This window comes from Mastomys coucha, unplaced genomic scaffold (assembly GCF_008632895.1).
Source record: "Mastomys coucha isolate ucsf_1 unplaced genomic scaffold, UCSF_Mcou_1 pScaffold22, whole genome shotgun sequence".
Lineage (NCBI taxonomy): Eukaryota > Metazoa > Chordata > Mammalia > Rodentia > Muridae > Mastomys > Mastomys coucha.
Window position 1 is genome coordinate 142781557 of NW_022196905.1, and position 24562 is coordinate 142806118.

Consider the following 24562-nt stretch of genomic DNA (forward strand, 5'->3'; position numbering starts at 1 on the left):
TGAAACCTGACACCTGACAACTCTAAGTTCCCCATCTCCAAGGACTCTTGTAAGAACTACTTTCTTGCTAAGGTTTATCTGCAGTATAAACCCCCAGTGCCTATAAATAAAACCAAATAAACAGAACCACCACACCTGAGTGAGCCCAAGTAAGATCCTCAGAGATAAAGGAAGAGCAAAGCAGGCAGCCACCTCCTCTCCCCGCCCCCTCCCACCAAAGCTGGGCACAGTTGCTTCCTCTTTCCCTTCATCTGAACGACGCAGGCTGCAACGGTTCTTAAGTCGGGGCAGCAGGCGTGTCCAACCAAGTAAACATCAAAGGACACTTCAATTTTTTTTTTATTTATGTTTTTATTCAACCCACGCCAAGATCTCTTGATCTTTCGTTGGAAGGATTCCCAGCAATGCCTTATCAAAACAGTGATGTGCCAAAGGAGCTTGGACCCAGGGAAAAGGAGGAAGAGAAGAAAGAAGGAAGGAGGGGGGGTTAGAGGAGGAGGGAGTTTTAAATGAGATAATGCTTTATACTGTGGTCAAGCCCCAGAATATTTTCCAATTGTTTTGCTTTCCTTCTTCTCTTGAAACAATGTCTCAGAGTATAGCCCTGAAAACTCACTATGTAGACCAGGCTGGCCTCGAACTCACAGAAATGTGGCTTCCCCCAGAAGTGCTGGGATTAAAGGTGTGTTCCACCACACTCACCTCTCAACTTATAAATAAACAAACAAGCAAATAAGGAAGACAGCTTTGGCACCCCAGCATTGTAGAGGCAGAGGCAGGCAGATCTCTGTGAGTTTGAAGCCAGTCTGATCTACACAGCAAGTTCCAGGACAGCCAGAGCTACACGATAAAGAGATCCCAGTCTCAAAAAGACAAAATAAAAGACACCTGTGCGTGTTTCCTTACTATGAACTGTGTAGTCTCTTAAAGAATTTAGACTATAGGAACAAACAAAAGAATATAGGAATATGTAGAATATAGCCAGGGATGACAAAGCAAAGATTTGGCAAGCACCACCTGGCACAAAACTAACCAGTCGCAGTCTGCTTCCTACATTGTTGGGTGTCTGTGACCGCTGTGTTGTGCTGGGCAGGCGAGTCTACATGGAGACTAATAAGTGAGTTTTTCATACAGTGACCAGGAAAGCTGACATTGCAAATGAATCTCTGTCCTCACAAGTCATGAGCCACCACCTCTCTCCTATGAGCCTACACCTAAATGCCTACATTGTGAGGCCAGAGGGTCCCGTGTCTACTAATAATCTTCACTGGCTATTAAAGCTTAGCTTACACTGTGCTCCCATGAAATGTACCTGGACTTGCAGGACACTGCTTTCTGCAGGTAAAGAGGAGACATTTTCTAACAGTGGGGACCTAGTTAATGTAAGCAGCACACTTTCCAAACTGGAGACTGTCACTTGTCCTCTGTCACTGCTTCTTAGGGCTGCGGATTTGCCCCTTGTTTCTGACACCAGTAAAAACAACTGCAAATCAAACCTGGGTTCACACTGGACAGAGGAGAGGAAGCAGATGCTCTGAAGGCCCATTTGTTGTCTGTTTAAATAGATAGGTCTGTCTCTGCCCTAGCAGAGGAACCTAGGAGAGGGGGAGAGTGTCTGGAAGGCTTTCAGAACAACCAAAGCACCATTAAAACTGAAATAGAGGGGTTGGAGAGATGGTGCAGCGGTTAAGAGCGCTGGTTGCTCTTGCAGAGGACTCAGGTTTGATTCCCAGCACCCACATGGTGGCTCACAACCATCTGTAACTCCAGGTCCAAAGGATCTGATGCCCTCCTCTGACTTCCGAGGCATCAAGCAGGAATGTGTTAAGCTCACACGTACGTGTGCACAGACACACACACACACACACACACACACACACACACCTACAAAACACTCACACATAAAATGAATTTTAAAGATACTTTTTAAAAGGGGTGCAAGAAACAATAGAGAGATAGGTCATGTACTGTCCAGTTGCTAAACACACAGCACTGCTCTAAGAACCGGAAAGCAATCCCTGTAGTGGGTTGGCCTAATGTTGCTCGAATTCTAATGCTAATTTGGGGCCCCCAAGACTGATGCTCCAGAGATGAAAGAGTCCACAGGTAAAACATTGAGTAACCCTGCTCCCAGTTAATTGTGATTGGTGAATAAAGATGCCAACAGCCAATAGCTGGGCAGAAGAGACATAGGTGGGATTAGGTTGGGAGAGAGAATGAAGCCACCATGGGACAGATAAAGAATATGCAGGAGAGGAGAGCCACCATGGGTTAGCTAAGCCATAAAAATGAGGCCATGTGGGCTGGCCAATTGGAGCTAAGAACAACCTAGATGAAACATAGTAAGTTATAACGTGGGTTATGGATGGGAAAGTAAATTCTAACAGCATGGAGAATAGGCAGCTGCCCAGCCACTGTACTGCATAAGGCATATTTAAAAATATAAAGGTTGTGTGTCTTTTTTGTTTTGGTTTGGTTTAGTTTTTTTGTTTTTGGATTTTCGAGACAGGGTTTCTCTGTGTAGCCCTGGCTGTCCTGGAACTCACTCTGTAGACCAGGCTGGCCTCGAACTCAGAAATCCGCCTGCCTCTGCCTCCCGAGTGCTGGGATTAAAGGAGTGCGCCACCTCCGCCCGGCTAGGTTGTGTGTCTTTCATCTGAGAGCATAAATGGTCAAAGGCTGGTAGAAACTCCTCATTGAGATTTTTAATTTTTTTTTTTTTACTACAAATCTCCTCTGTACTCAAGACCCCAAAGAAGGTGGGAGAGGTCAAGAAGCAAATCCCTGTGTTCTATCTATGTCAAGGCCAAAGCTGGAACTCTGTCACTCTGACACCAGAACCCCATGTCCCCTTATGTCCTTACCAGGTAGCTCCAAGTCAAAGGTGACCTCACACCTTCCTGTTGGCCAGTCACACCACTGCTCTTTGAATTACTCTAGATTTAAGCATCAGTATAAAAGGTCACAAGTCTCTCTATCCAACCAGAGTACAAGGTAGGGTAATTGTCTCCATATATAAATATGAGCAAATAAATAAGTATGAATAAAAGTCTCCATAGGGGGTATGATGTGTCTAACTGCATGGTGTAAGGACAGCCAGGTGGGCTGAAGGCTCCTTGGTCCTGTGGCTCAGGGGTCACCTTCCTTCCAGCAGACTTGGCTCTGGACTGAGCCTCAGGCTCCCCCACCCCCACCCCCCACACCACCCCCGCATGGTCTGGCTGGAATCCAGGTCCTTCTATACTTCCACTGTCAGGGTCAAGTCTACACTATCATTTCTATAGTCTTCCATTGTGGGAACCAAAGTACCTTACCAGAGGAACCTTGGGAACAGTGACACTAACTGCAAACTAGGGATGTCCCCTAAGGACATGACTGTACCGTCTTGATAAAGGCCACTCATGGGAGAAGGAAATAGCCTAGAGTGTGGCTTCTCCTTGGGGGCACTTCGAAATCAGACAACAGCTGGGCCCCAAGCATACTCTGTTCCTCCCTGCCAACACCCTCCATGCAGCCTGTGTCTGGGGAGCCAAGAACATCAGAAATACTACCCCAGGGAAACGAAGCCTACTCCAGCCAAGTGCCCTGCTTGGGAGAGGCTCACAAAAGCAACCTTTGTGAGCAGGCATGTCTCCTGATAGCATAGTCCAAAGACTCGTGACAAACTCCAAAATACCTTGGCCCTCGTGGGCCACAGAACTGCCAATCACCAGAGCCACTCCCACCTTCCTTCCCTCACAATCAGTCATGCAAAGTCTTATTTGCTTTTTGAAATTTATATAGTCAAAGCACGGTCCAGCCTGAGAGAAACATGGCTCCTGCATCTTCTTGGGACTCTGTGGCTCGCCTCACTGGGGGCTGTGACTCTCTGAAACCCTGATCACATCTCTGACCTTGGTGTAGCCAGCATTTCTGGGCACACACCCTGCCATCCCCACACAAAAGAAAAAGGCTTCTTTGGAGCCGGCAACCTAGAACTTTCACCCTTCTGTACTGCGGCACTTATCAGATTTCTGTTCAAAGAGCAGATACTGAAGACAGCCGAACTCGGACTGCACCAAAGTCTTATTTCTGCAAATCTGGCTCTCTGCCACGCCCTGTCCTGCCGTGAACCCTGTAAACCAGGGACATGCTTCCAAGGGCAAGGGAAGTGTGTCAGGAGGGCTGGGGGGCCAGGGGAGGGGCACACTTCAGAGCCTGCTGCTTAATCCAAGGGCCAAAGCATATGCCGCTTTGAAATCCACACATCAGTGTAGACAGGGATGCCTGTCTTAACCAGATCACACTGCTCAGGTAAACAGAAAGGATCCCGAGGAAACAATGGAATGAGTGAGTAATCACACTCTGCTTCCCAGGTATCCAATGCTTGCCAGCTGACCGGGTGTCCAGGGAAAGCCAGGTGAAGCAGATGCAGTGGTGAATTGGGAACAATGTACCGGGACCCATGCAGTCAACAGTTAGGATCCCAGGCAGGTTCTCAGCCTTTGTTCCCTGAGGCACACCAGGGCTGGACAGTGAGCCTTCCCTGCCCTTTCTAGAGTCCTCTCCTTCTTAGTTCCAGAATCCTGTCCAGATCCCAGCCCATTTCTCTGCATGTGATGTCTGGCAGATAAGAACCTCCCCTCGACTCTTCATGTTGCCCTTTGCTTAAGTCTGCTACAGCAAGCCTGCAACTCAGTGGGGCGGGAAGTGCAAAGAACACAGTGGAGAGCTAACCCAAACACACTGCTCCTGCACAGAGGGTTTTTCCAGATCTCTTCTAGAGCCTCTTAGATGGGCTTGGCTACTGTTAATGCTATCCCCCTAAATCTAAACAGGGTGTGTTTGTGCTGGCAAAAATATATATTAAAAAAAAATCCTTTCATTTCCCTTTGATGGGAGCTGTATATAGTTGACATGTATGGTTAGCTAATAACCTTTTGAAAAATAACCCCAGGCTTCCTCCCTGGTGAGATAGCTGGGGACCCAGACTTCTCGTGGCCTGGACATTCCAATCTTCCCCCAGAGATTCCCTGCACAACAGGACATGGCTGCCACTGGCCTGACACCAGGAAATACCTGGCCCTGCCATGACTGGATAAGCTTCCAGTGGTGTTTGGTTGGGCATGGAATGCTAGGCCTACGGCTTCTCACTCTTTCCACAACTGGGATAAAGAGATTGCTCTAATTGGTAGAACCTCTTCTGGAATATTAATTTGAGGAGCACAGATCTGTTGGGCCACATGGAGATGGATGGTAGAGTCCATTCTGCCCTTTACTGTCACACCTGCTGGTCATATCTGAACTGAAACAGGCAGGGGGCAGTTTCTAGGTAGTCCCCTATGTCATGGTCCTCACCCAAGACATCCTGTCTCTCCCCACCACACATGGTCATTACTGTTCCTGTTTGACATGCGATTTCACAGTCTCACCTAACTGCATATGCTCTTTGGTGGCTCCATAGTCACAAACTCTCACTGTTTGCTGACCAGAGATGGAAATCCTCATAAAAGTAATGCTCACAACAATCCCTTCCAAATCCCAGAGCAGAGGCCCTGGCCCAGTGTCTGAACACCTTGCCCACAGTCTGCACTAAGAGACAGCCAAGTCTTGGGTAGACACACACTGAGTCTACCTAACCTGCAGGGGAGGATGGGATGAATCCCCAACAAAGATTGCTTTGGTGTGGGCAGCAGGGGACAACAGAGGGGACCTCCTCCCTGGATCTTCCGGTTCAAAGGCTGCTTCAAGGCATGTGAGAGCCCAGGATTCCCACACTTGAAATAGTCACATCCCTTGAAATCCATCTTGTTCAGACAATCCTGTAATACTACTGATGGGCGGTACGTACCATCTGTCATGGAATCTTCTTACACCTCTGTCTTAGTCAGGTTTTCTATTCCTGCACAAAACATCATGACCAAGAAGCAAGTTGGGAGGAGAGGGTTTATTCAGCTTACACTTCCACATCGCTCTTCATCACCAAAGGAAGTCAGGACTGGAACTCAAGCAGGTCAGGAAGCAGGAGCTGATGCAGAGGCCATGGAGGGATGTTACTTACTGGCTTGCTGCCTCTGGCTTGCTCAGCTTTCTTATAGAACCCTAGACTACCAGCCCAGGGATGGCACCACCCACAAAGGACCCTCCCCCCTTGATCACTAATTGAGAAAATGCCCTTTTTTTTTTGTCTTGTTTTGTTTTGTTGTTGTTTTTTGAGACAGGGTTTCTATGTGTAGCCCTGGCTGTCCTGGAACTCACTCTGTAGACTAGGCTGGCCTGCCTCTGCCTCCCAAGTGCTGGGATTAAAGGCATGAGCCACCACTACCTGGCTGAGAAAATGCCTTACAGCTAGATCTCGTGGGGGCATTTCCTCACCTGAAGCTCCTTTCTCTGTAATAACTCCAGCTGTGTCAAGTTGACACACAAATCCAGCCAGTACAACCTCTGTCTTGCTTGATCTTCTGTCAACATAACATAAGCTAGAGTTTTCTGGGAAGAGGAGCCTCATCTGAGAGAATGAATGCACCCATTATGCTGGCCTGTAGAGGGCGGTGTCTCGATTAATGATGACTATCATCTATTATAGATGATGCCACTCCTGGACAAGTGGTCCTGGGTTGTCAGACTGAGTAACTGAGCAAGCCAATAAGCAGTGTTCCTTCACAGTCTCTGCTTCTACTCCTGTCTCCAGGTTCCTGCAGTGAGCTCCTGCCCCGCCTTCTCCTCCAGACGGACTACAATTAAGCTGATATAAACCCTTGCTCCCCCAAGTTTTTTTTTTGGTCACGGTCTTTTATCAGAGCACTAGAAACCATATAAAGACACCCTCCAAACACAGATGAATGCCTTCACCTGGCTGTGACCCATCAGGACACAAACCTACCTCTGGGCATCCTCTGAAAGGGGTGAGTGATGTTAGCACGGCAGAAGATTCACTGTAAAAATGCAATGTCAGCCACAATGCCTGGTGAGGCAAATGAAAACTGGATATTTCCAGTGACCACATCACATGAGATAATGATTATAAACCACCCCTAGGTTCCTGCAAACCAACCTGGTTTCTCTCAAAACAATCAATGATTGGATTTCCCCACAGGACAAAATTGACAAACTACCCAGGGGAATAGAGCAAGCTAAGTCCTCTCAGTCAGCTGTCCAGCCAAACCACGGCCACCACCCAGGGCTGCTCATCTCAGAAGTAGGTGACCACACGTCCCAGATTATGGGGGTATAAATGACATCTGCTTTACTGATGATTGCTTTTGGCTTTTTAAATGACATTTTTCTATGTATTTAAAGGAATCCTGGTGGCAAGCATATGAATCTGTGAGACACAGCCAGGTGTGGTTGCGTACACCTTTAGTCCGGACATTCAGGAGGCAGAGGCTGATGGATCTCTGAGTTTGAGGCCAACCTGGTCTAAAGAGTTAGGACAGCCTGGTCTATACAGAGAATCCTTGTCTTGAAGGAGAAAAGAAAAGAAAAGGGAAGGGAAGAGAAGGAAAGGAAAGGGAAGAGAAGGAAAGGGAAGGAAAAAAGAGAAAAGAAGAAAAGAGAAAGATGTGAGACAGTCATTGTGGTGCATAACTTTAATCCTAGCACATAAGAGGCAGAAACAGGTGGACCTCTGTGAGTTCTAGCCCACCCTGTTTTATTGTTTTGTTTTGTTTTAATCATGTGGTGCCAGAGGAATGGCTCAGAAGTTAAGAACACATACCATTCAGGACCAGGATTCAGTTTCTAGCACCCAGGCCAGGCAGCCCCAGCTCACAATCACCTGAAGCCTGATGCCCTCTACTGGCTTCTGAGGGCAATTCACTCTCGTCCACTTTTCCACCCACATAGGCACATAAAGATAAAATTAAACTTACGAAAAAAAATCATATAATACCTCCCATCTCATAATATCCCATTCCTATTGTGATTTCCTCATTTCTTTTCCTATGATGAGGTAAAAGAAAAATGTTTTAATGAGGGACTCCTGTCTACTGGGGACCCTGCACAGTGAGCGGTGAGACCCTTGGGAAGGCAGAGAGAGCCGTGACATGGCTCTTGGAGAAGTGGAACGAATTCACGGCCTCCTTTCTCACGTTCAATTCCCCTCTGCCACATCCTGCACCAGACAGACAGCTTTGAACTCGATAACAGGCAAACACAGCCAAGGTTTAGTCTGCCGTGTCGGAGCCAAATCCTTCCTCTTGGCAGGATTTCAATACCCCTAGGGAGGTAGTGGTGGGTGGGACCCATGTTTGAACACCCCCGTCCCTAGCCACCCTTCCTGAGACCTTAAAACTCAAGCCTATGTAAATTACAAGGAGACCTAATCATTCAAGCATACTCCAGATATTATTCTAAGTGGCACCCTGGTGCGGAAGGCCCTCTGAGCAGGGGACCTTGGCACTTCATAGCCCATGCCAGCTCTGACAGTGCCAAGTCCACCAGCCCAACCCCTCTCCAAGCTTGGTTCATCTTCCCCCTGCCTGCTCTTAATGAGAGAGCTGACATCCGCCTCTTCTGTGGAGAATTTCCTGACGAAGAGGGAACAAGCCTCAGCCCATCCCTTCTGCTCAGTCTTCTGGAAACATCTCTATCCATGTTAACCGACCCCTAGTCTTTTATCAGCAAAGCAAGGACACACATATGTGGCATCTGGGAATGGGATTCCTGGAGAATCCCCTTGGAGGCTAAAGTTTTAACTCTTATATACACACTAAACAACCGAGGATGGCTTGTCTTTATTGAGCCTCCCCCAAACCCGAGACTTGTGACCTCAAAGGTAGAAACCAAGGCAGAGCTATAGCTGGTCATGTCACACAGACCTCCAGCAATGAGGAAGGCTGCTTGCTCCTAGCCTAATCAGCCCTCCTTTGGTGGCTAAGTTCTTGCATCTCATTCTACATATTTCTGTCGCCTCCTGCCCAACAGGCCCTTGGCTATCATTTCAGCTATACTTCCAGGAGCCCCACCTCTACAGAAGTTCTGTCCTATCTGCATGTCGGCTGAGAATAGATAACCACCCGGAATAGAAATGACCGCACAGACCAGGCGGGGAGCCTCCAGTCAGTGAGAATGAGGCAAGCAATGCTACAGTTCAGTGGAAAGGTCACGTTTGAATCCTCTACTCTGTGCCAGCTAGCTTTTCAATCTAGAGCTCCTACAATCATCCAGGATCCGGTACTTTCTAGAGGGCTTGCTCCTCCAAGTGTTCCTAAATTTGGTTAGAAACACAATCTTGCAGACCTACTCAGGACCTCTGGAATGGGACGATGCTCTCAAGTTCCCCAGCGAAGGGTTTTTGTGTACACATGGATGCCTGCACATCTAAAGATACTTAGAATCGGACTTCACAGATACAAAAGGTTATGTTATGCAAAATTCTTGGTTCATGTTTGCAGACTTTTCCTTCTCTCTTTATGGCTGGCCCCCATTGGCACAGTGAGCCATCCAATTGCTCTTTATGTCCCTGTTTGTTCTCTTTTTTAGATAGAGGAAAATCAGCAGGAATACTGAAGGAGCGAACCATGTGGCCTTGATGGTGGAAATGCTTCCCTCGATGAATGCTTACATGTCTATGAAGTCAGTCTTGTCCCTGGGTGTTCCTGTTCACTAGTACATTGCTGTATCTGTAGGCACAGGCCCTTCCTGGGGACTTGATCCAGCGGGAATGAAACTGTCCTTAAGCCATGTGTTGAAGGCAAGGGAGCATGCCATGCCCACAGCAGAGTCAAGCAGACTCTGATGTTCTGCTAGAAGGGACATGCTAAAATGCTGAACCCTGGGTCTGTACCCCTACAGTGCAGCTGTGCAGAGAATCTGTCCACCACTGCTTCAGTTCCCAGGGCCTCTCAGAATCAAATGCCTCTGCCTCAGCACCTCTGGATACCTGGCTGGATAAAGGAGGCCCATGGAGGTCTGAAGACTCTCCCCAAACACTCTCACTAACTCGGAGGCTGCTCTGAGTAGCTCTAGACGAACCACAGGACAGAAATGAATAACCCCAGAGCTCAAAAAGGGACTCAAATTGTATGAAGTGCTGCGCCCCCCCACACACACCGCCCCCTACTTAAATCATCCAGAAAGGCAAGGCAACTACACCTTGATGATTAGAACAAACCCAAAAGAGGCATTGGCAACTAAACAAGAAGCTACTACAGACAAATTAGACACCAACTTCCTCAAATTCTGATTGCATCAAACTCTCATGTCAACCAGGCATCCCTTCCTCCCTCCCATCTCAACCCAATTACTCAAAGAATTCATGAGGTCTCTTGGTTAGGACCCTCTAGAGATGACCCTTTAGGGAGGAAGCAAAAGAGAAGTGTCTGACAGCAAAAGTTTATTAGACAAAACCAAACACGATGCTAAGACTTTGAGGTCATGGCTGGCGAGATGGCCCAGGGGATGAAGGTGCTTGCTGCCAAGCCTACTGACCTGAGTTCGATGCCTAGCACCCACATAGCAGGAGAGAACCAACTCCAGAAAGTTGTCTGCGGACCTCCACAGGAATGTTGTGTGGGGGTGCCTTCCCACACACTAAATAAATGTTAAAAAAAAAAAATGAGGGGCTGGAGAGATGGCTCAAGCGGTTAAGAGTACTGACCGCTCTTCTGAAGGTCCTGAGTTCAAATCCCAGCATCCACATGGTGGCTCACAACCATCCGTAATGGAATCCGATGCCCTCTGGCATGTCTGAAGACAGCTACAGTGTACTTATATACATAAAATAAATAAATCTTTAAAGTGTATATATTAAATTGAGGTAATAGATGTATGGAAAAGTGTTCTAATTTATATATTATCCCTCATATATATAGAACAAAGTATGTATATACACACACACACACAAAATAAACAAAAAACAAATCCATGGATAGTGTTAGCAATACACGCCTCCCTTAGGACACTGCAAATTAACTACTACTCTGAATTCCTATCAAAACATCATTTTAAGAAGCAAGTTTTTGTCTTAAGCCTCCAAGGAACAAGGACAGATAATTGTACATTGTTTCAATAAGCTGGACTGTCAGTTCTATTAGTCTGTGTGCCTTCTTGGAGACATCTGATTCCATGGGTCAGGATTATTTTAAGAATGGTGTATGCGGACAAGGTATTTATTTGCTAAGTACTGCACAAGGAAAACTTTAAACCTTTAAGTAAGAACCCCAGCCTTCAGAGAACTACTTCAGGGTGTGGCTGCCGCTGCTAATGTTAGTTATCGTTTTCTTCAGCATTCCGATTTCAAGCCATCAGACTCCACAACCTCAAATTTATCTTTCTGTGAGCAACTTTTTCCAGTTCCTCCCACAGTCCTCAACTCTGAAAGACAAGGTTACTAACCTTTCAGATGGGCTCTTCCTCAAATCTCACTCACTGAAGGAAATGTACACAAGAAAAACTCAAAGCACTGAAACTAATAGATACACAATCCATTTCTAGGAAGCACAAGCCCATAGTGTACACCATGGGTAGAGCTGAAGTCTAAGAAACTTTCATATCAGTCTACTTATCAGTCATTGTGTGGCTGTGTGGACTTGGTCACAAGTAAGTTTAGTTCTTAGTTCCATTCACAGTCAAAGAAGCTTGCAGACTCTGTCTGGGGCATGGATACTACCAGACCAGAGAAAGCTTCTCTGAGACCAGCCTTCTAGAAGGCCACACCCATCGCAGAACTGCACCATCAGGAAGAGGGACAGAGTGGGCAACGGGATGAAAGTACCTTCCCTGACCAAGGAACATCTCACAGCCAGCAGATGCTGCAGGTAGACAAAGGTCCATATTAGAGAACTATTCATTTAGAATGTGCCCAGAGGATCTTGTTCGAAGTGGTGCTCAGAGGCGACAAATCCAGGGTCAGTCAGGCAAGAGTTCTCAACCGAGGTGGGCAGTTACTAAGAAACCCCAGGCTGCTACTTGACCCTTTCTGACGACAACAAGTGAATCTAGTGAAAATTCAAACATCCTATAACACTAACTGGAAAGCTAGAGCCACCCACACCCTGTATGGTTTGCACCCAAGAAGCAAATGTGGGATGTGTGTGCAGCCAAGAACCAAACAGATCCCACCCAGAGAAGCCAGGGCAGGATCACACAGAAATTAAAAATAATTTATAGTGGCATCCACCTGCCAAAGCATTGCTATCCACCTCAGAGACATTATTCCTTTAAATATATTTTACTGATTATATAAATATTCAGTAAGTATTTGTTGAACAGTATTTTAGGACCTATCAGCAGTGAACAGAACAGTGTTTATTTATATTACTATTGAGAGCCTAGGGCCTCTCAGATGCTAATGAGCACATGTCCTAACCACTGGGATACACTCCCACCCAGACCCTAAAATCTAATTTTAACTATCTTTTTCTTTTTCTGTGCAATATATCCAGATTTTTTTTCACCTTTAACATTAAACATTTCCCCTAATATCAAATATTCTTGGAAAATACCATTTCTAGTGGCTAAGTAATATTCCAACTTGAAGATATCATAATTTACCAGCAAACATTTTCAGGAACGTGCTAGAGACACAGTCCAATATCTTAGACCTAGACCCAGGATCCTAAGGAAAAAGGAAAATGGAGTCTTACCAACCTTAGAGACCCACAGTGAGCCCTTCTACAGTGAAAGTCACACACACAGGATGGCGCCCAGGTTTGATTTGTGAATCTACCTTTATAAGCCCCACTCCCTCTTTGATCGAAGGGAACATTGTCTGCGCAGAACAATACGTTTTGGTTGCAATTTCCCTTCTTTTCAGGAAAGGAAATGTTTGTGCTTCAAAGGGCTTCTTTGAAGAGTGGCCCTCTGGTGCTGGTCCGGCCAGGTTAGAGTTACTGGGCTCAGCAGGGTACCCCGACTCTGGGCGGCTGCCCACTAGAGTCCCTGTCAAGGCCAGCTCCTTCAAGGAGAGGGTCTGGGGCTGGGGAAGAACAAACAAACACATGGAAAAATACTAGAAGCTTTTGATCATGACCTTCAGAGGTCTCTTCACATACAGCTGTGGGCTTACATTTGGGGAAACTGAGGTACAAACAAATTTCAGACAATGGAAAAAAAAAAAGCATTCCGGAATCCTCGATCTAGGCTGGGGACACGGGGGTGCTCACCCCGCATGAATTAACAGTAAGATGCAAACTTCAGGATGCCCAAACGTTTTGAAACTGTTTGCTGACTGAGTCTGAGTAGCGGTCAGCAGCCACTGGAACTTCGGTTTAGAATTGTGTCTATTACTTTTTGGGGGAGAGGAGGGCATCTAAAAGATGCAAGGGGGTCACCCAAAGGCAACTCTAAATGCTGTATGAAACAGCCAAGATATATAACCAGCCAAAGGCCAAGGCCATGGCCCTCAGCCAAGTGGCATGCGGCACCCTTCATTCTTGCCAGCTCTAGAAGGCAAGGGCTTCCGTGCAGAAGACAGAGGGCTCGAAACATCTCGGGTCTCAAATACCTTCCAGATACTTATGAGACATCTCCGTCCTCCCCTGCCCCGAGGATACACACATATGACACATGTACTTATCAAAGGTGGTTAAGGCTGCCCACACAGGTGGGCAGCCGCCCAAGGGGTGGGCGAAGTCATAAAAGATAGCCTGAAGACTGGGCCACACGCAGCTTCTGCATGTGAGGATGCTGGGAAACAGGTCTGGGTGGTCAGGTTAGCCGGGGCTGAAGAGCTTCCTTTCTTACAAGCCTTCCTCTTGGTGTGAGTGCCAAGCCCTTGCATGGGAATTGCTACCTGGCTCACGTAACCGCAGAGCCCAAGTGTTTGAGGAACATCTGTACTTAGAGAAACATGTTTGAAATGGGTTTAGAAGTAGAGCGTTAAATAGGAGCTTTTCCAAAAGCCTACCCTGAGCTCTCCAGAAGGGCTTTAGACAGCTCTAGGGGATGCTGTGTGGAAAATTCAGAGCTGCATGTGGTCTCTGGGCTAGGGAATAACAGGTCTGCAGTAATGTTTTCCTGATTTGAGTATTATACCATTGGGCTGGGGTGTGACTCCTTGGCAGAGCGCGGGCCTAGCATGCTTGAGACCCTCAGTTCAACCTCAGGAAAAAAAAAAAGTCAAAACCAAACAAACCTGAAACAAAGATAGCACGCCAAGAGTGTAGAAGAGGCCATATTTGTTGTGGGCACTACCTCTGAATAAGAAGGAGTAAATGTACATGTAGGCACGTCAGAGTGCTGTGCACGGATGGAGGAAAAGAGACCGAAGGGAAACCTAACCCACTGGGGGACTGAAGCAAAGAGAGCCTAGGCGCTCCCACAACTCTTACAACACTGAATTTCAAGTATTCCTCCAAAAAAACCTGAAAGAAAAATGGAGAAAAGTGGGGAAGACAACTTTCTGACTCCCCCAATCAGTACTCCTTCCCAGAAGCCCCAAGGGCATCCAAGGAACCCATGGAAGACTCCAGTTTCCCTGGCTCCATCCATCCCAGGAAGGATGTGCATGCTGTGACCCCAAGAGCTGCTCTGAGGGTCAAGAAGGTTTCTGCAGGCTCTGGCCACCAGCTCCTGTTCCAGGCTCTGGGAGGGCATCAAAGGCCTCAAAGGAAGGAGACACTTCCCATGTCACCACATGATAGAAAGCAGCAAAGGAAGGCCAGGAGCAGGGGTGGGGTCAGGATCACAGCTGCCACTGGCCTCTGTTCCCACAAGACCCCCTGCAGAGACATGATGTGGGACAGAGCACACATGCATCCCTGGGTCTGGGGCAGATATCCATCCTAGGAAGCATGTGGCCCAGTCTCTGCCACTCATGTCAACTCTAGGCCCCCTAGCCCCTGAATAGCTGCCTCAGAAACCCCAGCTCCAGCTATGCCAGGAAGACTATAGTCCCCGGCTGGAGAGAAACTGGAGCAGGTCAAGGCAGGAAGAGTGCTGCTCAGTGGTGGGATGGCCCTGAGCGCTATTCCATGCACTTAAAAACAGAAAGTCCTGGGCTGGAGAGATGGCTCGGAGGTAAAGAACACTGTCTGTTTTTCCAGAGGTCCTAAGTTCACACACCTTTAATCCCAGAACCTGGGAGGCAGAGGCAGGAAGTTCTTTGAGTTTGAGGCCAGCCTGGTCTATAGAATGAGTTCCAGGACAGCCAGGAACTTGTCTTGAAAAAAGAGTCTCCATATTTACCCAGCATGCCTAACACATCCCAAGGCCAGAGGCCTGAGCAGAGCAAGAGTAACGCCCATAGACCTCCTGCACTTGGGGGTTAGTCTGGAGCTAGCAAATGGCCTAGGTTCAAATCTCCCTTCCGGCACTTAACGCTTACAGCCTCCTAGCACGTTCCACCCACGTCTCTCAGTCAGAATCTAGCAGACCTGGCAGACAGAAAAATATTCTAAAGACATTGTATCTCTCACTCAAACTATCAGACTATTAAAAACAATGAACCCTAAAGAAAAAAGGAAATTCTCCAGGAATCTCACACTGAGAGAAGGAAAAGGAGCAGCCAAAGGGAGAACTTGTCTCCTGAAAAGAGATTTCATGGAGATCTAACAGCCTGTCAGACGCCTTACCCCATGAGACTGAAGCCCAGGGGAGGACAGATCAGTGGTGGGCAGGGCCACACCTGCTTAGGGGCAGGACAACACCATTCTGGGGCTGCTTAGATGAACACAAGATCTCACTTCAAGACCCCCAAGGAGAACTTGAAGGTTTCTCTGAATATCCCAGGTTTATCTGAATGTCCCTCTTCCCAGAACAGCCCTGTTGAATAAATCTTTTTCTGCTTTCTACTTCTCTTTGGGCTCTTTCAATTGGCTTATTGAGGATTGGTAGCCAGACCTGGGGGGACTGTGACCCCCAAGTTCGAGAACAAGAACGTCAGAATTCAGGAAAACGTCTCAGACTTACAAAGCCATAATAAGGTGTGCGAGCATTTGCCACTCTCAGCCATCCACCGCTCGCTCTTGCCTTCCTACTGATGGCTGGAGCTTCTACTGAGCTGAGGGAGGGAGCGGTGTGACAGGTCCTACTGGGCCTGCAGACAGAGATGACAGAGGGGGACATTTGCAGCCAATTGTGGCAGATCAACACAGTAAGGGATGACAACACTCTGCCACCTTCCTGTCTCATGGCTCCCCCTGCCCCCGACACATATTCCCTCTCTTACTGCATATAGAGCATCACTACCTCATGGAAGGAATTATGTAGGTGGCCAGCCCTGAGTGCTTGGCACTTCGCTCCAACTAAGACCTCTGAGGAGATTTAGCATTAAGACAATGATGCTGGGGCTGGAGAGATGACTCAGTGGTTAAGAGCACTGACTGCTCTTCCAGTGGTCCTGAGTTCAATACCCAGCAACCACATGGTGGCTCACAACCATCTGTAGTGGGATCCGATGCCCTCTTCTGGTGTGTCTGGATATAGCTACAGTGTACTCATATACATAAACAAATAAATACTTCTTTAAAAAAAATCTATATATGAAAAAAAGCAATGATGCCTACCCTCTCTCTACCCCATACCCTCCCAACGGAAAACACAAAGGAGCTTCCCAGAGATCCCTGGAACAGACAAGCCCAAGACTTGATCCTGAGGCCTAAAGGAACCTAGAACCTGTACCCAGGGCTGCATCTAGGTCCAGAGTCACAGACTCATGGAAAACCCTGGCAGTTCATACCAAAAGTACCGCCAAAGGCTATCTTTCCCCTTCAGTGCTTACAAACCCAGGACCACATGGCATGGAAAACTTGCTAGCTTGTGCCTCTGGGGCCCACATGCTCCCGACATACCTAATACATCCTTCAGTCTCAAGGAAAGTGAACTAAATCAAACAGCTAAGCATGGTGTGTGCCAGACTCTGTGTTAAGATGACACAGACTGGGCCACCATCCTACCTAGACCAACCCTCTCCAGGAAGAGGAGTTCAAAAGGACAACTAAAAATGTCAGTCGTAGGGGCAAGCTTCTGTAGTCCTAGCTACTCAGGAAGCTAAGGCAGAGAGAGTCCTGCTTGAGTCCAGGAGTTCAGAGAACAGCTACAGGGTAACAGTTTGAATGAGAATGTCATAGGCTCATGTATTTGAATATCAGGTCCCAAGATGGTGGCACTGTTTGGGGATATCTAGAAGGGGTGGCCTTGCTGAAGGAAGTATATCACTGGGGACTTGGGTTTTGAGGTTTCAAAGCCTCCTACCATTCCTATTGCACAATCTACCCCCACCTGACTTGTGTTTACAGTAAAGCCCATGAGCTCTAGGCACTGAATGCCAGCTACTGCGCTACTTGCTACCTTGCTCTCCTATCAGGGTGGACTCCTCCCTCTGGAACTGGTACGCCCATATAAGCCTTTCCTTCTACTCACTGCGTTGGTCCTGGTGTTTTATTTATTGTAGCAACAGCACAGTAACTAATACAGTGGGTAACTTACTGAGATCCTGTCTCAAAAAAAAAAAAAAACCAAGTTACAGGCAGCCAATTATTATGAATGAACTATGGAAAAGCATGTGTACACATGGCTACAGGAAGTACTGTAGAAGAGGCATCCTAACAAAAGCCCACTCTGGGAGCTGGTCCTTTCTCTGGGAGAGGGCAGGGCATTTACTTTGACCCCCATAGTTCAGAAACTAGGTCTTGATCTCAGATCAGCCATATCTCAAGGAGGTCTTGTAGGACTGGAGAGATGGCTCAGCAGTTAAGAGCACTCACTGTGGCTCCTCCAGAGAACCTGGGTTTAACCCTCAGCACCCACATGACTGGCTCATAACCATCTGTAACTCCAGTTCCAAGGGATCTGATGACCTCTTCTGACCTGGCATACATGATAAACAGATATACGTTAAGACAAAAGCAACTGTACTGGCTGGTTTTGTGTCAACTTGACACAGGCTGCAGTTATCACAGAAAAAGGAGCCTCAGGTGAGGAAGTGCCTCCATGAGATCCAGCTGTAAGGCATTTTATCAATTAGTGATCAAGGCGGGAGGGCCCATTGTGGGTGGTGCCATCCCTGGGCTGGTGGTCCTGGGTTCTATAAGAAAGCAATCTGAGCAAGCCAGGGGAAGCAAGCCAGTAAGAAACGTCCTTCCATGGCCTCTGCATCAGCTCCTGCTTCCTGACCTGAGTTCCAGTCCTGACTTCCTTTGGTGATGAAAAGCAATGTGAATGTGTAAGCTGAATAAACCCTTTCCTCCCCAACTTGCTTCTTGGTCATGATGTTTTGTGCAGGAATAGAAACCCTAACTAAGACAGCAACTATACATATAAAATAAAGTTAACTTGAAATAAAACCAAGAGGCCATGCCCAAAGTTGTTACTGCTAATGGCTCTATGATGCAGATCTTGGGCCAGCTCCTACACACAGAGGACATCTGGTTCTCCTTACGGCCAAGAACCTCAACAAGCTTTGACAGCTAATTTTGCCTGTCAACACCTAGGAAGAGGAGCAGAAAGGGAATTGCCTCCATCGAGAATGTTTTGTGGCCATATCTGCAGGGCCTTTTATTGTCTGCTAATTGATGTGGGAGGGCCCAGCCCACCATGGGCGGTGCCATCCCTATGCAGGTAGGCCTAGTTGTATAAGAAAGATATTGAGCAGCAAACCAGAAAGCAGTTCCTCCTATGGTTTCTGCCTCAAGCTTGGGCCTTGATTTCCCTCAGTGATAGACTGTAGCCTGAAATAGATCTTTTCCTCCCAGGGTTGCTGCGGGTCATGGTGTTTAACACAGTGACAGAGAAGCAAACTTAAAAAAAAAAAAAAAAAAGCACTGTAAGGAAAATAGGGAAAGGTAAGGAAAGGAAATGAATCCATGCCTACCAGAAGGAAAGGAGGGGGAAGGTTATAAGGAAAGAAGAGAGACAATGCCCAAACATACAGCCTGCTATGCGATAGGGCATTCCCTCATCCCAAGATAAGCCTTTAAGGCACAACCCTAAAAGGTATTCCTTCTCTGACTTTGATTTCTGTTCGGTGATGTTAAAAGGAAGAAAGATTTAGGAAGTTAGACTTGGGGTTGCCTATGTTAATTTGCTGAAAAAACACTACGGGACTTCACCTCCCCAATCTAAAGTGTATAAAGTTCAGGACCCTAGGTTCAGGTTGGAAGATAGGGAAGGGCATGTTCCTAGCTCCCTTCTGGAAGGGTAGAGCCTTCCCTTAATCATGGCCTGCATCGAGCTCATGATAGGAGCACACAATGTACTATCTACAGGTCCCCACTGTGCATGACAGCCACCAGAGAGGAAGAGGCCAAAGCAACCTCTGTGTTGTTGCAGAAGGAGTAACCCTTCCAAAGTCTCTCAGGGAGGATGGAAGTTTTGCCCCCTGGATCCACAGTAGCATCCCTTAGCCACTGCTGCAAGGAGACATGCACAGGCTGCAGTCTGGGCCCATCCTGGCAGATTCCAGGGGCAAATGTTCTAAACTGCCCTTGACAAACAGTGGCTCACCTGAACAACTTCACTTCAGATGCAGTCATTCTCAAGGCTGCTTTGAACTTGGTAGGGGGATGTGGAGTGTTACAAAGGAAGTGAAGGGGGGGGGGGTGTTACAAGGCTGAAAAAAAAAAAAAACAGCCACCAAAGATGCCAGGTGATGGTGGCACACCCCTTAAATCCCAGCACTCAGGAGGCAGAAGCAGGTGGATCTTGAGTTTAAGACCAGCCTGGTTTACAAAAAGTTTCAGGACAGCCAGAGCTACACAGAGAAACTCTGTCTTGGGGGGAAGGAGAAGGGTGGGGAGATGGGAGGGGCAGTCCATGCTCTAGAGGGAGGAAACCTACACCTTGACCTGGTGTATTAGTCAGGGTTCTCTAGAGTCACAGAACTTATGGAATGCCTCTATATATTAAGGGAAATTATTGGAATGACTTACAGGCTGCAGTCCAACTAACCTAACAATGGGCAACTATGAATGGAAAATCCAAATCTAGTAGTTACTCAAGACTCACAAGGCTGAGTGTTTCAGCTGATCTTCTCTACAAGCTGGAATTCTGAAGAAGTAGGTTCCAACAGATGTGCTGGCAGGTGAACAAAAGCAGGCGAAGAAAGGCGAAGAAAAGCGAAGAAAAGTGAATTTTCCTTTTTCCATTGTCCTTATGCAGGCCTCCAGCAGAAGGTGTGGCCCAGATTAAAGGTGTGTACCACCATGCCTGGACTTAAGCTTTTATTTACTTGTAACTTGCTCTGAACTCAGGCTGGCTTTGAACTCAGATATCTGCCTGCTTTTCATGACCACTCAAAACCCACTATGGATCAAAAACCTGTGTTATTCCATGTCAAGTTCCAGGTCAGAAGCCTGTGTCTTCTAGACTCAAAATCTGGATCACAGGTGTGCCCTCCATTTCTGGATTGTAATTCATTCCAGATGTAGTCAAGTTGACAACCAGAAATAACCATCACACCTAGGATCTCATGATGCTGGCTCAAGGTCCAGAGAACCCTAAGACATTAGAATTCTAAGTTCAGAGGGTCCCCAACCCACAAGGCAACCTCAACACCAGACTAAAAACTAGAGGAGAAAGTGAGCCAAGGTGGGTGAAGAGCAACAGACAAAGCTAGAAGAGACCCCAGCTTTGGGGTGGCCTGAACAAACCCCAGGACAGGTAGCTTCAATGGTCCCAAGAGAGTTCATCAGTACAAGCCTGTCCTTGGGTGGTGCAGAAATTCTCAGTGGTTAAGAACACTTACGGAGGACCTGAATTTGGTTTCTAGTACCCACATGGGGGCTTACAGCCACCTGTAACTCCAGTTCCATGGGATCAGACACATTCTTCTGGTCTCTGGGGGCAATGAACATATATGGTGCACATACAGAGAAAGAGGCATACATACATACATACATACATACATACATATGTACATACACATATGTAAAAATTTTAAATAAACATGAAGCCCGGCATGATGGTGCACACCTTGAATCCCAGTACCTAGGAGGCAGAGGCAGGTGAATCTCTGTGAATTCTAGGCAAACCTGGCCTAGATAGTGAGTCCCAGGGCATCTAAGAGCTAAACACTGAGACCTTGTCTCTAAATAAACAAATAAATTTTTTTAAAGGTTATCTGCAGTGACAGGCATAGTAGTGTGTACATATAACCCCAGCATTCTTGGGGCTGAGCCAGTAGGATCTCATGTTTGGTCTATACAGCAAGACTTGAATGAATGAATGAATGAATGAATGAATGAGAATATACTAGCCATTTTATTTTGTGACTGCCAAAATCTTTTTCTCCTGGGACTGGATCGATGGTTCAGCATTTAAGAGAGACTATTGTTCCTCCAGAGGACCCAAGTTCATGAGCAGCACCCATATCAGAAATCAACAACCACTTTGTAACACAAGTTCCAAAGTATTCAACACTCTCTGGCTTCTTGGGGTACCTACACTCACGGCAAATATTGACACAGACACATACACATGAATACAAGTAAATCTTTAGACTAAATATAAATAAACCCACTAGGCTTCTTGACCAGCCTACCCATTTCTCTCAGTACAGCATCTTGCTCTCTCCTCACACAGAAACACTAGCCAATCCTACTGGACCTATTGTTAAAATTTATCCAGGCTGTGCATCAGGGGAGACAGAGTCGCTAGCATATGTTTAGCATATTAGAGGCCCCGGTATTAATCCCAAGCACACATACTCTTCTCAAATACCCACTCTCTACCTCCTCACCCCACCTCCCAGCCTGAAGGGGCCAACTATGAAGAAAACACTAGGGCAATGTTTGCCCCTTTGGAAGGCAAACAATCCTTTCACAGGGGTTCCATATCAGATACCCTGCATATCAGATATTTATATTATGATTCATAACAGTGGCAAAATTACAGTTGTTAAGTAGTAACAAAATAATTTTATGGTTGGTGGCCACCACCGAATGAGGAACTATATCAAAGGGTCGCAGCATTAGGAAGGTTGGGAACCACGGCTAAGGTCTTATCTACAGGTCCTGCCCAGAGTGATGACTAAGAACCAGGTGAAATACCAAGACATTTCAGGAGATGCCTTATAGTAACAGGACACAGATGTCCAGATAGCACCAGGTTACCGGGTATTTCTTCCCCTAACATCTTCCTTCTTCATGCTCCTCCCCAGGATTAATAAATACTCTAACTCTGAAGAAAGGCTTCAATTCCCTGATGGTAATGCAACCATCTATGTAGTTACTTATTTTTGCCAGGCTTAGTAAAAAGAGCACAGACTTAAACAGCAATAAATGTATTTAATTACATCAAAAAAAACAAAAAAAAACATGACCTGGGGCCTGTGAAAAAAATAACCCAGCCTGTAAGGTGCCTACTGTGCAAACCTGCAAGCCAAGTGCGCAGGAGACTCTGGGTATGTTCTCTAGCTCTGCATGAACTGGCATCCGTGGCACATGCCTGTAATCCCAGCATTTGGGAGGTAGAGGGAGGCAAAAGGATCAAGGTCATCTTCAGCCAAGTAGCAAGTCTGAGGCCATTCTGGCTTACAGGAATTGGGGGCTGTGGGTGGAGCACAGGGTGAGGTGGGGGTGGGGAGAAACTGATCTACCAAATACAATAATGATCATATGTGTCTTGGAAGAGAAATCCCTAAGGGAACCAGCTTGTCTTCATACCTTAAAAAAAAAAAATCTAAAACCTGTAATTATGGGCCAAGAAAGACCCCCAGGGCTATGAGATTCTGCCCCAGCCACTGCAATATCTCATATCTCTACTTAACTCACTCCTTTTGTTTATTCACACACATACCCTTACATACCCTCTAAATTTCACCCTTAAGTAAAACAATATCTCAAAACGCTAAACTTTTCAAGCTGTTTCAATTCATGGGGTCACTTTCCCCTCTACATGTCTATTCGGATCCTGTGACTCAAGCCCTTTTGTTTTAGTGGCAGAAGGGTGTGCTCAAGTAAAAATAATAATTTCCATTGAGATCAACTAAAAATACCAGGGGGATGACTGTATCGTGGTTTCCTATTATCTCAACCACACACGAAGGGCAAGAAATGTTACAAAAATCCCAATTACAAACTGACTCCATCACAGTTAAGATAATGCAGAGGATAAAGTTCCAGGTTCTAGTGAAAGTTTACTCACCTTTAGAAGAAATACACCAATGGTTGAAACCCTGTCCTCCTGCACATGAGAGTATAACTGTGGGTGCTGGGAAATGTAGTTTTTAGTTTGTTTTGTTTTGTTTTCCTGACAGCACATGTCTGCCTATCCCAGCACATGTCTGGCTACCTTAACACACAAGTCCACACCGCAGTGGGCTGGAGCGAGCAACACTGGGCTGCTCTGCAGATACCCTTGGCTGGTGACCTGGCCGTGCCCAGGAAGTCTTCCACTAAACAGAGAGAAACACACTGAGCACAGGTTGTCTACGGAGCCGGAAGAACTTCCTCCCACTCCACACCATCTGGAAGTACAGTCCGTGCAGGCCGAATCAGGTCACAAGGAAAACCCACCCAAGAGGGAGTCCCTCCAAGGGGACCCCTGGAGACTATGGAGGCGACCCGGAAGATGGGAATCTCAGGTCTCCGGTCATACGGGACCTGCCTGTGAGACCTGACAGAGTCCATCCTGTGCGCGGCTCGGCTGACGACACTGCCCGAGACCGCGTGGCGGGGCGGGGTGCCGCGCACCGCGCCATGTAAGGGAAGGTCTCCCAGACAGCGGTGACTCCGGATGCCACCCGGGGCAGCCAGCGTAGAAGAGTCCCCGCGCCCACGTGGAGCCTATACACGACCACGCGTGGCGGGCGTCACCCGGGTCGCCCGTGCTCACTCCCTCCCGCTGTTGCATCATGCACCACGCCGCGCCTGCAAAGGATCAAGATGTACTCGGAGGAGGCGACCGAACATTGGTGCCCGCCCCACGCACCCATTCCCAGAGATGGAGAGGATAAGAAGAACCCTCGCCCTGCCTGAGCCGCCACCCAAGGCCACACACACACACACACACACACACACACACACACACACACACACACACACACACACACACACACACAACACACACACAACACACACACACACACACACGCACGCACCGAGATGACCCAGGCTTTTAGAGCTTCCTGGGCAATCGCAAGGATCGCGTACTCACGGAGGAGGCGGCAAGATGCTGAGCTGTGTGGAGACTGGCGGTAGAAAGCCGCTCACACCTGCTAGCGAAGGGGATGGCGCACGCGGGAGGAATCCGAGCCGGTTTCATCAGCCGCGCGCCGCCCTCCGCGGGCCCCACGGCCACGGCCAGTGCTGCGCGTCAGCTTCCCAGGCACCAATGACAGCGCCGCGCGGCCGCGCCCTTGTAGGCGGGGACACCCGAGACCGGGCTTCCCCGCCGGCTTGGGCGCCTCCCGCGCGCGCCCTTGGTTCTCAGCAGCTTGGGTCAGAGCTGATGACACAGGCTGAGCAGTGCGAGCCCCCTCCTGGGGAGCCGCGGACAGCTGACTACCAGGTTTCTGGCTCCAAAAACCAGCGTGGATGTAGGACACGCTTTACAGAGGTTTTTTTAGGACTTAGTTGTAAATCTTCCCTTGACATTGGACTACTTTACAGCTGCACTCTCACTAACGCCTTAGCCTCCGCCTTGGTCAGGAAGGGCCCCAGAACCTGCAAGCCTCCCTTTGATACAAGATACTTCCTCCACA

At 47.6% G+C, this 24562-nt stretch overlaps 1 protein-coding gene across 4 annotated transcripts in view; it reads right to left on the reverse strand.

Annotated features, from left to right (window-relative positions):
* Slc7a1 (solute carrier family 7 member 1) overlaps window positions 1-24109 on the reverse strand; it is a 73268-nt gene extending 49159 nt beyond the window's left edge. The window contains exon 1 of one of the 4 annotated variants that reach the window (XM_031338779.1): window positions 24016-24109. The gene's annotated coding sequence lies outside the window, so the exon portion shown is untranslated. Of the gene's footprint in view, window positions 1-12570; window positions 12639-23004; window positions 23737-23959; window positions 23979-24015 lie in introns of those variants that run through there. The other 3 variants (XM_031338780.1, XM_031338781.1, XM_031338778.1) reach the window with 3 other exon arrangements.
* Window positions 24110-24562: the final 453 nt, after the last annotated feature.